This window comes from Narcine bancroftii, chromosome 3 (assembly GCF_036971445.1).
Source record: "Narcine bancroftii isolate sNarBan1 chromosome 3, sNarBan1.hap1, whole genome shotgun sequence".
Taxonomy (NCBI): domain Eukaryota; kingdom Metazoa; phylum Chordata; class Chondrichthyes; order Torpediniformes; family Narcinidae; genus Narcine; species Narcine bancroftii.
In genome coordinates, this window is record NC_091471.1 from 329,814,173 (window position 1) to 329,826,450 (window position 12,278).

Genomic DNA, 12,278 nt, shown 5'->3' on the forward strand with positions numbered 1-12,278 from the left:
GAGGGCTGGTATTTTCTTACCGGTCACTACTCCATCACGTGACTTCCCCCTAAACACATTCATCTTAATGCAGTTTACTCACCCTATTAAAGTTAACAGCAGCTCTTTCCAATTCTCTATATCTTCCTATATTTTTTTTATTAGTGGTTGGTAGTTTAATTTATATAAATGTTTTAGGTTATTATCTATCCTGGTACCAAGGTAATCAGGATTGCCATTTAAAAGGGGATTCTTTTTTAAATTATGTATAATCAACTTTAATCTTTGGCATCACTTCACTTTTATTAATGTTAGCCTTGCATCCTGATATCTCTCCATATTCTTTCAGTTTCATATATAGCTTTTTTATTGATCTATCTGGCTCTGTTAAATATACTACTATTCATCCGTGAATAGGCTAATTTTATATTCTTCCTCTTTTAATTTTATTCCTTTTATAATAGTTTCCTTCCTTAACAACTCCACCAATGGTTCTATAACCAAGGCGAAGAGTGAGGGGGACAATGGGCATCCCTGTCTTGTTGACCTGCTCAATTTGATGACAATATCCATTTATTACTACCTTTACTAGCAGTCCATTATAGATGGCCCCCTCATCATTTCTGCTAGAGGTTCTATCGCTATAACAAATAATGCCGGAGAGAGGGGGCAGCCTTGCCTACTTGATTGACTCAACGTGAACATTCCTGATGTTTGACTATTGGTTATTATTTTTGCTCGTGGATTTTGATATAATGCCCTAATCCAGTTAATAAATCCTCATCCTATACCTAACTTTTCTATTGTTTTAAACAAAAAAGGTCATTCAAGTCTGTAGAATACCTTTTCTGTGTCTAATAATACTATTATATTGGAGTCCTTATTTGATTGAGCTAAATATATTATGTTAAGTAATCGCGCCAAGTTATTTGACGCTTCAGCCCGGTTAAGCAACCTGCAAAGGAGAAGGTCACTCTGATATAAAACCTACGACCCAAGGACCTCATTGCCACGTCCCAGCTTGCTTGGCCACGGCATACGAACCATAGGTGTAAAGGGTGGGGCCAGTACTGCGCACACTGCACTTCACCTAAAAGCTCCTTTGCGTAGGCCCGAGGACAGGTCCACGTCCTCCCCCTCATCAGCAGACGTGGACATACCCCTCCATAAATCTTCATCTGCGAAGCCAAGCCAAAGAAAGAATCCAATTAATAAATGTTTCCAGTAGTTTAAATTTCTGTAGCACTTTAAACAGATAATTCCATTCTACCCTGTCGAATGCTTTCTCTGCATCCAGCGTAATAGCCACCGTTGGCATTTTATTCATTTGTGCTACATGGATTAAATTAGGAAGTTTGCAAACAATATCTTCTGCTTGTCTTTTTTTTAAAATCCAGTTTGATCCTGGATTACCAATTTCAGTGCACAGTCAGTCAGCCTGTTTGTTAATAGTTTTGCTATTAATTTGTAATCTGCATTTAGTAAGGATATTGGTCTGTATGACACTGGTGACAAGGTCCTTTCCCATTTTTGGAATTACAGTGATTGCAGTTTTACGTGATTCTGGTAAGTTTTGGGTCTCTTCCACCTGCTCCATTATTTCTAGGAGGGGCGGAATTAATAGGTTCTCAAATACTTTATAAAATTCTATAGGGAATCCATCTTCACCTGGTGTTTTATTGTTTTGTAGTTTCATTAATATCCTGTACTTCTTCAATTTTAAATGGTTTTGTCAGTTTGTTTTGATCTTCTACTTGTAGTTGTGGTAGTTTGATATTAGATAAAAATTAGTCAATTTTGTCGCTCTTTCCTGTATTTTTGATTTGATAATTGTTTATAGAATTTTTAAAAGTTTTTATTAATCTCTAATGGGTTGTATGTAATCTGTTTATCATCTTTTCTTGTCGCTAGTATGGATCTTTTAGCTTGCTCTACTTTAAGTTGCCAGGCCAATATTTTGTGGGTTTTCTCTTCCAATTCATAATATCTTTGCTTTGTTTTCATTATATTTTTCTCCACTTTATATGTTTGTAGTGTTTCATATTTTAATTTTTTTCTCTGCCAATTCTCTCTTTTTCTCTATGTCTTCTCTTTTCACTAATTCCTTTTCTATAATTGCTTTTCCAACTGTTCTACTTCCCGGTTATATTCTTTTTTAATTTTAGTTGTATAGCTAATTATTTGTCCTCTAATAAAGGCCTTCATTGTGTCCCATGGTATGAATTTATCTTTTACTGACTCTGTATTTATCTCGAAATATGTTCAATATATTCCCTGAAATTTTGCTTTTTTAACAGTACAGGGTTTAGCCTCCAACTATATGTTTTTGGTGGGATATCCTCTAATTCAATTGTTAATAACAAGGGTGAGTGGTCAGATAATAGTCTTGCTTTGATTTTGGTCTTTCTAACTGTCCCTTGGATCTGCACCGACAGCAAGAATATATCTATCCTTGAATAGGTCTTATGTCTATTCGAGTAATATGAGCACTCTCTTTCTTCTGAGTATTGCTTCCTCCATATATAAATTAATTTCACATCCTGCATTGATTTTAGTGTGAATTTGGTTACTTTATTCTTTTTGTTAATTGTCTTCCCAGTATCACTGGGTCCAGGTTGAAGTTGAAATCCGCCCGCCCCCCCCCAAGCAAAATATGTCCCTGTGTATCCGTTATCTTTAGGAAGATGTTCTGCATGAATTCCTGATCTTCTTCATTAGGTACATAAATATTTAGCAAATTCCAAAATTCTGAGTAAATCTGGCACTTCATCATTACATACCTGTCCACTGGATCTGTTATTACGTCCTTTATATTAATTAGCAAATTCTTGTCAACTAGTACATCTACTCCCCTGGCTTTTGAATTGTATGATGATGCCACTGCATGACCTACCCAGTCTCTCTTCAATTTACTATGTTCTATCTTGGTTATGTGTGTTTCTTGCACAAATGCAATGTCTACTCTTTCCTTTTTGAGTAATGTCAGTAACCTTTTCCTTTTAATTTGGTTGTGTATTCCATTAATATTTAAAGTCATATAATTCAATGTACCCATATTATACCTCTGTTTTCAATTCTCTCTCACCTCTTCAACCCCTCCATCTGCAGTATTATTCTTTAAATTATTCTTGCTCGTCTCTGTGCACGGTGACATGGCTAAAAAACAAAATACCCCAGAAATCCCCACAAAAACTAACACAAAATATACTCCTAACCAAAATAACATTAACCATCCTCCCATATTGTGTTGTTTTTGACTCCTTGCCAGACAACCACAACTCCCTTATCCACTTGGGTTGCAATAATAACTGTGTGTCAACAGATTTTGCAGTAGCAGATCTTCCCCCTTCCCCAGTCCCCCCAGAGAAACACTATACATTTTTCTATAAGTATAACATCACTCCTTTTCTCCTAATCTTTTTCAACCTTAAACTTCTATATTTACATTATCATCTTTACAATTTATTTCTACACATTGAAATATCCTGAACAACTAGGTGAAAATAAACAACAAACCTCAGTTGTATCCAGAAGTACAAAGAGGAGAGGTGGAAAAACTCATGTCAAAGCAGTTAATACTTCAGGTCAATGTAACTACAGAATGCTTGGAGAACAATATGATTGAATTTATGAACGGGAAGACATGTTTAACTTATCATGAATTCTTTTGAGGAGGTGCCAGTGTTAATGGGTGGCTCACGTTTCTCTGAACCCTGCACTCTGTTTATGTTCTTTTCTCTAATATCCTGTGTTCTGTCTTTGTATCCAAAATAATCTGCTGGAGGAATTCAGTGGGAGAAAAAGAATGGTTGATGCTTCAAGCTGAAACTCTTCATTGGTTTGATGTTTTTATGCTTTCCTCTGCACTCCGCATTGCACAAAAGTGCTGGGGAAACTCAGCTGGTCAGGAAGCATCTACGAGAAGTAAAAGGCAGTAAATGTTTTGGGCTTGAGGCTTCTGTCAGGAATCCTTCACTTATGTGTGGTGCACTCAACCCCAGCAGCTGCCAATTTTCTTGCTTAACTGTACCATGCACTATATTTATTTTTTTTAATTTAGACCCACAATAATGTAACTGGCCCTTCAGGCCATGAGCCCGTGCCGTCCAATTACACCCGAATGACCTAAACTCATAATACGTTTTGAATTATGGGAGGAAACTGGAACCCCAGGGGAAATCATGGGGAGGAGGTACAATTGTGGGATTCAAACCCCGGTCCCAATCACTATTGCTGTAACAACATTGCACTAACCGTGCAGCTGCCCTTGTTCCTCTATACCCTGCACTATTTTACTTTTACTACTCCCTACATTGTTAATTAAATTTAATGTTTGGAAGGGATATCTGGGTCAGCACAACATTGAAGGGTGAAGGGCCTGTCCTATGTTCTCTGTTCTTATTGCACCACCTGGTGTGCAAGTTGACTTGCCTGGATAGCACACAAACACTAATCCTAATCTCATTACACATGACAATACGACATTGATGAATGTAGGCCTAATGCCGGCAAAAGGGACCAGTGTAGATCAGAGTAATGATCAACAATGAATAAAGTTCAAGATTCAAGATTCTTTTATTGTTGGGCAATAGTACTGAACATGTAATTGCGGCAAGTTTGAATCCCTCTTGGACAGTAAGGAGTTTGTACATTCTCCCCATGTCTGTGTGGGTTTTCCTTGGGAGCTCTGGCTTCCTCCCACCATTTGAAACGTACTGAGGTTGTAGGTTAATTGGGTGTAATTAGGCAGCATGGACTCCTGAACTAGAATGGTCTGTTACCGTGCTGCATGTCTAAATTTTATAAAATGTACTATTACCATAAGGCAAAGAATTACATTTAGTGTTGCTTGGCTCCCTTTACAGTAAGAGGAGAAGCAAAAGAGAGTCCCTTCAGGGCCACTGAGTGTCCGTGGATTCACATCCAGTGCTTCCACAGCCTCTGCAGGCGCACAGACTCCTGTTCGATCCATCAGCAGCCTGAGCTCCAAATCCAAACTTCCAACAATGATCAGCACCCTTCGGTAGCCCTTCTTGCCCTCTCCAGGGCCCTCTCAAATCTGGTTCCGATACTGTTCCCTTAAGCAATCTCCAGCTGCCCGCAGCCCCTGCAGATCCCCCGACCGCAGGTAGTCTGCGGCCTGTGTGGGTCCTTCAGCTGCTCATCCCCTCACTGGTCTGCTGCCATGGTCACCGTCCTTTAAGGTAATCTCCTTTGCTTCTCAGCAGAGGGTGTTCACCCCGTTTCTTGTGCCCTGCACCAGCCTTCTGCTTTCCCAGAGTGCTGCCGAGCACAGGCATCTTTTGCACAGATCCATCGATGCAGGATCTTAGTTTAAAAACACCATCAGCTCCTTTAAAAGGATATTTAATGTCTGCACAGAGCTGCTGGCATTTGGACTGGATTGTTGAACCTTTCAGAGCAGCCCTGTGACTATGCTCTCCACTCTTTCGGGACCTCACCAGGGTCAGCTCCGCCATTACAGCAGCTCTGGCAGCGCCGCCATTTTATCATCAAAAGTGGCCCAAAAGGTTACATTTCTGTGATGTAATATTCTAATTCTGGCACACCCCAGTTCTATCCCTGAGAACTGTCCATAAGTGATATCTCAGCAAGTCAGAAATGTCTGTTTGCTCAGCATTCAGTCAGCACAATTCTTTCATTTTATTGTATCATCATCCTAATATTATCTATAATTAAACTAATGGAATATCTAGAAATAGCACACTACTGGAGCTGATGTAATGGCGGCAATACTGTGGATTTGGGAGAACGGGGAGTAGAGACATAGCGGTCCTCTGCGGGGTCCTACTGCCTGCTCATAAATGTCAACAGCCCAATACAGACTTTAAGCAGCTTGTTAAGAAGGTCCAACAGTGTTTTATTTTTAAAAAAGGATGGTGGCGCCCATACTTGGTGATGGACTACATGGGGTTGTAGACTCTGGGGGATCAGCACAGGGCACCAGAGTGAGAGAACACAATTCTTTATTTGAAAATTGGTATGAAAAAGGTATACAGAAAATATGGATACATAAAAAAATACCTGTTTTAGAGGTTCAATTTTTATGAAATTTGATCAATTAAAGGAGAAATATGAAATATGGGATATTACAAAATACAATATTTGAAGAAGAAACTAGGAATGGACGAGACTCCCGGAGCAGGCAATTTGAATATGTTATAACAGATACCTTTATAATTTGAAGATTTATAACTACTATATATAATAAATTACAAGAAATAAAGGAAAATAAAGATTTGTATAAAAATAGAACTGAAGTGGGAACAGGATTTAAATATGCAAATTCAAGAAAAAATATGGATGAAACTGTGTAGAGATAGTTTAACTAATACAATCAATGCTTGATATCAATTGGTTCAATATTATTTTTTACATTAAATGTATAATACACCCTCTAAGTTGAATAAATTTAGCTAAAATTTTCTACTAAATGTTTTAAATATAAAAGAGAGATTGGTAATTTCTTGCATTCAGTATGGTTGCATGAAAAGGTAAAAAGATTTCTGGAAAGAATTATGTGTTATGTTAGAGAAGATATTAAAAGTGAAGGTTAAATGAGATCCAAGAATTTTTTGTTGTGTAATATATATGATGAAGTCATTAAGTTGGAACTAGATAAATATTAAAAGAGATTTTTGAATCTCGCAACAGCAATACCGAGAAAATGTGTAGCTAAAATGTGGAAATTGGAAAGTAATGTAAAAATAGGAATGCTTTAATGAAATAAAATATTATCTCCCATTAGAAAAAATACTTATAATATGAGAGATGATTATGATAAATTTTGTCAAATTTGGGAGCCATATGTGAGATTTATGAATCCAGACCTTCTAATCCAATTCCCCTGAAAATATGGTACTTTCATCAATAAATGTATTATGGTATCATTAATGTGGTTTAATTATTATGATGAATGTGTTCTTTCTTTTCTTTTTTTTCTATCTTTTTCTTCTATCTGTGGAGTTAGGGATGGTGGGAGGTGGGAGGGTGAAAATTATTTAGTATCTGTTATGTTATGATATTGCAAGTTAATTTTAAGAGTATGAAAGATACTAATAAATAAAATTTTCCAAAAAAACACAACTTTCCCCCTCCCCCCCTCCCATCCCCACCCCATCAAGGAGAAGCCTGGGAGACCACAGTAGTGGACCAGCGGCTGAAGGATCCACACCGCTGTGAGCTGCTGGCAAGTGGCTCTTGAGAACCAGGGATCAGTACTGGGATTCAAGAGGGTGACAGGGCAAGAAGGACTCCTGAAGGGCCACCGAGGTTTGGATCTGGGAGCTCGGGATCGCCAATTGATCAAATACAAGGCTGTTCAGCTGCAGAGGCTATGAGGACATCAGTGATGAATTCACAGACACGGTATCTCTGTAGAGTCTCTCTTTTGCTTCTCTTTGTTTTATTGTCAGGGGCACAGGGCAATGCGTGGCACCTCTTCGTGTGCTTTTATGGTAGGCAAAAGTTGAGATTTTCTGTTTTCCAGATAAGTGTGAGGTGGTGCATTTGGGAAGGACAAACCAGAAAGCTGAGTACAGGGTTAACAATCTGTTACTTAAGGGTGTGTATGAACAGAGGGACCTTGGGTTCCAAATCCATACATCCTTCAAGGTCGCTGCACAGGTTGATAGGATTGTTAAGCAGGCCTACGGGACGCGGGCTTCATTAATAGGGGGTTTGAGTTCAGGACTCAAGAGGTCATGTTGCAGCTCTACAAATCTCTGCTGAGACCACACTTGGAGGATTCTGTTGAGTTCTGGTCACCTCATTGTAGGAAGGATGTGGAAGCTCTAGAGAGGGTGCAGAGGAGATTTACCAGGATGTTGCCTGGATTGTAAAAACATGTTTTATGAAGCAAGGTTAGCAGAGCTGGGACTTTTCTCTTTGGAATGAAGAGCCTACAAGATTCTGAAAGGCATAGACAGGGTGGACAACCAGTGCCTGTTTCCCAGGGCAGGATCAGCAAACAGCAGAGGACATCTGTACAAAGTGAAGAGAGGGAAGTTTAGGGGAGATATCAGTGTAAAGTTATTTTTTTACACAGAGAGTTGTGAGTGCCTGAAATGCTGGGGATGATGGTGGAGGCTGGAACATTAGGGTCATACAAAAGACTCTTGGTCATGCAAGAAAAGAAAAATAGAGGGTTAAGGGGTCCAGCTCCCTCAACAGCCCCTAAGGCTAGAGCTGGATGAGGTTCCCACCCTGGATGAGACATATAAGGCAATCGAACAACTGAAAAGTGGCAAAGCAGCAGGTATGGATGGAATCCCCCCAGAAGTCTGGAAGGCTGGCGGCAAAACTCTGCATGCCAAACTGCATGAGTTTTTCAAGCTTTGTTGGGACCAAGGTAAACTGCCTCAGGATCTTCGTGATGCCACCATCATCACCCTGTACAAAAACAAAGGCGAGAAATCAGACTGCTCAAACTACAGGGGAATCACGTTGCTCTCCATTGCAGGCAAAATCTTCGCTAGGATTCTACTAAATAGAATAATACCTAGTGTCGCTGAGAATATTCTCCCAGAATCACAGTGCGGCTTTCGCGCAAACAGAGGAACCACTGACATGGTCTTTGCCCTCAGACAGCTCCAAGAAAAGTGCAGAGAACAAAACAAAGGACTCTACATCACCTTTGTTGACCTCACCAAAGCCTTCGACACCGTGAGCAGGAAAGGGCTTTGGCAAATACTAGAGCGCATCGGATGTCCCCCAAAGTTCCTCAACATGATTATCCAACTGCACGAAAACCAACAAGGTCGGGTCAGATACAGCAATGAGCTCTCTGAACCCTTCTCCATTAACAATGGCGTGAAGCAAGGCTGTGTTCTCGCACCAACCCTCTTTTCAATCTTCTTCAGCATGATGCTGAACCAAGCCATGAAAGACCCCAACAATGAAGACGCTGTTTACATCCGGTACCGCACGGATGGCAGTCTCTTCAATCTGAGGCGCCTGCAAGCTCACACCAAGACACAAGAGAAACTTGTCCGTGAACTACTCTTTGCAGATGATGCCGCTTTAGTTGCCCATTCAGAGCCAGCTCTTCAGCGCTTGACGTCCTGCTTTGCGGAAACTGCCAAAATGTTTGGCCTGGAAGTCAGCCTGAAGAAAACTGAGGTCCTCCATCAGCCAGCTCCCCACCATGACTACCAGCCCCCCCACATCTCCATCGGGCACACAAAACTCAAAACGGTCAACCAGTTTACCTATCTCGGCTGCACCATTTCATCAGATGCAAGGATCGACAATGAGATAGACAACAGACTCGCCAAGGCAAATAGCGCCTTTGGAAGACTACACAAAAGAGTCTGGAAAAACAACCAACTGAAAAACCTCACAAAGATAAGCGTATACAGAGCCGTTGTCATACCCACACTCCTGTTCGGCTCCGAATCATGGGTCCTCTACCGGCACCACCTACGGCTCCTAGAACGCTTCCACCAGCGTTGTCTCCGCTCCATCCTCAACATCCATTGGAGCGCTCACACCCCTAACGTCGAGGTACTCGAGATGGCAGAGGTCGACAGCATCGAGTCCACGCTGCTGAAGATCCAGCTGCGCTGGATGGGTCACGTCTCCAGAATGGAGGACCATCGCCTTCCCAAGATCGTATTATATGGCGAGCTCTCCACTGGCCACCGTGACAGAGGTGCACCAAAGAAAAGGTACAAGGACTGCCTAAAGAAATCTCTTGGTGCCTGCCACATTGACCACCGCCAGTGGGCTGATAACGCCTCAAACCGTGCATCTTGGCGCCTCACAGTTTGGCGGGCAGCAGCCTCCTTTGAAGAAGACCGCAGAGCCCACCTCACTGACAAAAGGCAAAGGAGGAAAAACCCAACACCCAACCCCAACCAACCAATTTTCCCTTGCAACCGCTGCAATCGTGTCTGCCTGTCCCGCATCGGACTGGTCAGCCACAAACGAGCCTGCAGCTGACGTGGACTTTTTACCCCCTCCATAAATCTTCGTCCGCGAAGCCAAGCCAAAGAAAAGATAGTTTAGTACTTTGTTTTAAAGGAATATATGGGTTGGCTCAACATCGAGGGCTGAAGGCCCTGTACTGTGCAGTTGCGTACTATGTTCTCTATTCTAATTTCATTTTGTGCATTAGTAATGACATTAATCTATGTATTGCATCCAGACATTCGCGAATACCATCAAATATTATTATTAGTGGCTTGAAAGTTGCTTTACAAACGCACACAAGAATTTGTGTTGTCAGATTATTTGCACCTCAGAAACCCCTTTACTGCAGATTTAAAAAATGTTGGTGGTGCTGGAGCTGCCACTGGTGTGGACCCGTGGAGAGTGAGGAGTGAAGTCTCAGTGCTCCCCTGTGGGGTCCAACTACCATGTGCTCTGTACAGGCTTTAAGCGGCCTGTTAAAGGAGGTTTATTTAAAATCCCATGACCATGATGGCAAAACCAGTGCTTGGCAGCAGCCTCAAGGGGTTGCAGATTGTGGAAAGCAGAGGACTGGTGCAGGTACCAGAAAATGGGGAGACCACCTCCCATTTGAGGAGCAGAGGAAATGACCCACAGGATGGCGACCAAGGCTGTGGATCAATGAGCAGTCTGAGGGTGAAGAACACACAGACAGCAGACCATTGGTGACTTGAGGCAAGGAACCTTCGTAGGCTGCAGGTGACTTGGGGTCAAGGGACTTACACCAGGCTGCGGACTGCTGGAGGCTGGCTGAAGAGGTATCGAATCAGGGATGCAAGTGAGCACTGGAGGCTTCTGGATTATGTCAGAGGTATGCATCTGGAACTCAAGTTGTTGATGGTTTGGACTGAAGGATGTGTGGCTGCAGGAATGCTGGAGGTGAAGTCATGGACATTCAATGACCTTGGGAGGACTCCAGTGAAATACTAAAGTCTGCAGACACCGTGGTTGAAGTAAAAACACAATGCTATAGAAACTTAGCAGGTCAAACAGCATCAACTCTTTTGCTTCTCTTTGTCTGGCTTTAAGGAGCCCTGGGCAATTTCTGCTGATGGCAAGTCTTTGCCTCATGGTAGACTAAAGGAAATTTCATGTAATATCACATTTTCTGTTCTATTACCTAACAATAAAATAATCTTGAAATAACACATGAGAATGCAGATGCTGAAATCTGAAGCCAGACACAATCTACCTCTATATCTACCATATAACAATTACAGCATGGAAACTGGCCATTTTGGCCCTTCTAGTACACACCGAACTAAGTCCTCTCCTCTAGTTCCACCTACCTGCACCCTGCCCACAACCCTCCATTCCCCTCCCATCCACGTACCTATACAATTTTTCCTTAAATGACATTGACCCTGCTGCCACTACTTCTCCTGGAAGCTCATTCCACACAGCCACCACTCTGAGTAAAGAAGTTCCCCCTCATGTTACTTCTAAAGTTTTGCCCCTTAAACTTTGCCCCTCTTGTTTCAATCTCTCTACCTATCCACATCAACTCTACCTATCCCTCTCATTATCTTAAATACCTCTATCAAACCCCCTCTCAACCTTCTACGCTCCAAAGAATAGACCTAATTTGCTCAATCTTTCGTTGTAATCTGCCAGAGGAACTCAGCAGTCCAAGCAGCATCAGTGGGAGAAAAGGAATGGCCAAGGTTCTGAGTCGAACAGGATTGATGTTAAGTAAGGAGGCTTGGAGATCTGATGAACGGTTTCACTTTGAAACATCGACTCTTCCTTTTACCCCACTGATGGTGCTGCTTGACCATTGGAATTTTGCAGTGGATTGGCTTTCTTGTATTTTGAATCCCTCTCGGCTAATGCACGTGTGTCCGCTGAGTGGAGAGACCACAGACCGCGCATGCGCATTAGGTTTTCACGGGACTGTCATTCGACCGCATCGCCACACATGGCCTCCGCGGGCACAGCACATGCTCAAGAGTGGTCCAGTGACGTCGCATTTCGGCACGCCGCCACCAGGGTCAGGCATGCGCGCTGGGTGCTTTAAACCCCACCCACCCCAAAGTTGCGGCCGTGTGATGGAGGGCTCGGAAGCTCCGCCCCTTACCGAGAAAAGTAGCGCCGACGTCACCTGGCTGTCCCACCCCGTCACATTACAACCGCCCCCTTTAAACGGAGCAACAGGTTAACCCTTTCCTGTTCGTGTCATTCATGGGAGCAAGCGCTTTCCAATAAAGTTTCTCTCCAGTAAAATATCTGAAAGAGAGAGAGAGAGATGAGCAAAGTTAACTTTTCCATGTGACGACCCCTCTCATCTTTTCCCACTTCCTATTTATTGTTCAGAGTACATACAGGGC

General features: G+C 42.2%; 1 long non-coding RNA gene across 4 annotated transcripts in view; it reads right to left on the reverse strand.

Moving 5' to 3' along the window:
• LOC138759191 (uncharacterized) overlaps nt 1-12,278 on the reverse strand; it is a 111,809-nt gene that overhangs the window by 84,331 nt on the left and 15,200 nt on the right. For 3 of the 4 annotated variants that reach the window (XR_011354652.1, XR_011354649.1, XR_011354650.1), the window contains exons 2-3: nt 12,029-12,177; nt 1,070-1,157 (exon numbers count right to left, since the gene is read on the reverse strand). This is a non-coding gene — a long non-coding RNA (uncharacterized lncRNA). Of the gene's footprint in view, nt 1-1,023; nt 1,158-12,028; nt 12,178-12,278 lie in introns of all 4 variants that reach the window. The other variant, XR_011354651.1, reaches the window with a different exon arrangement.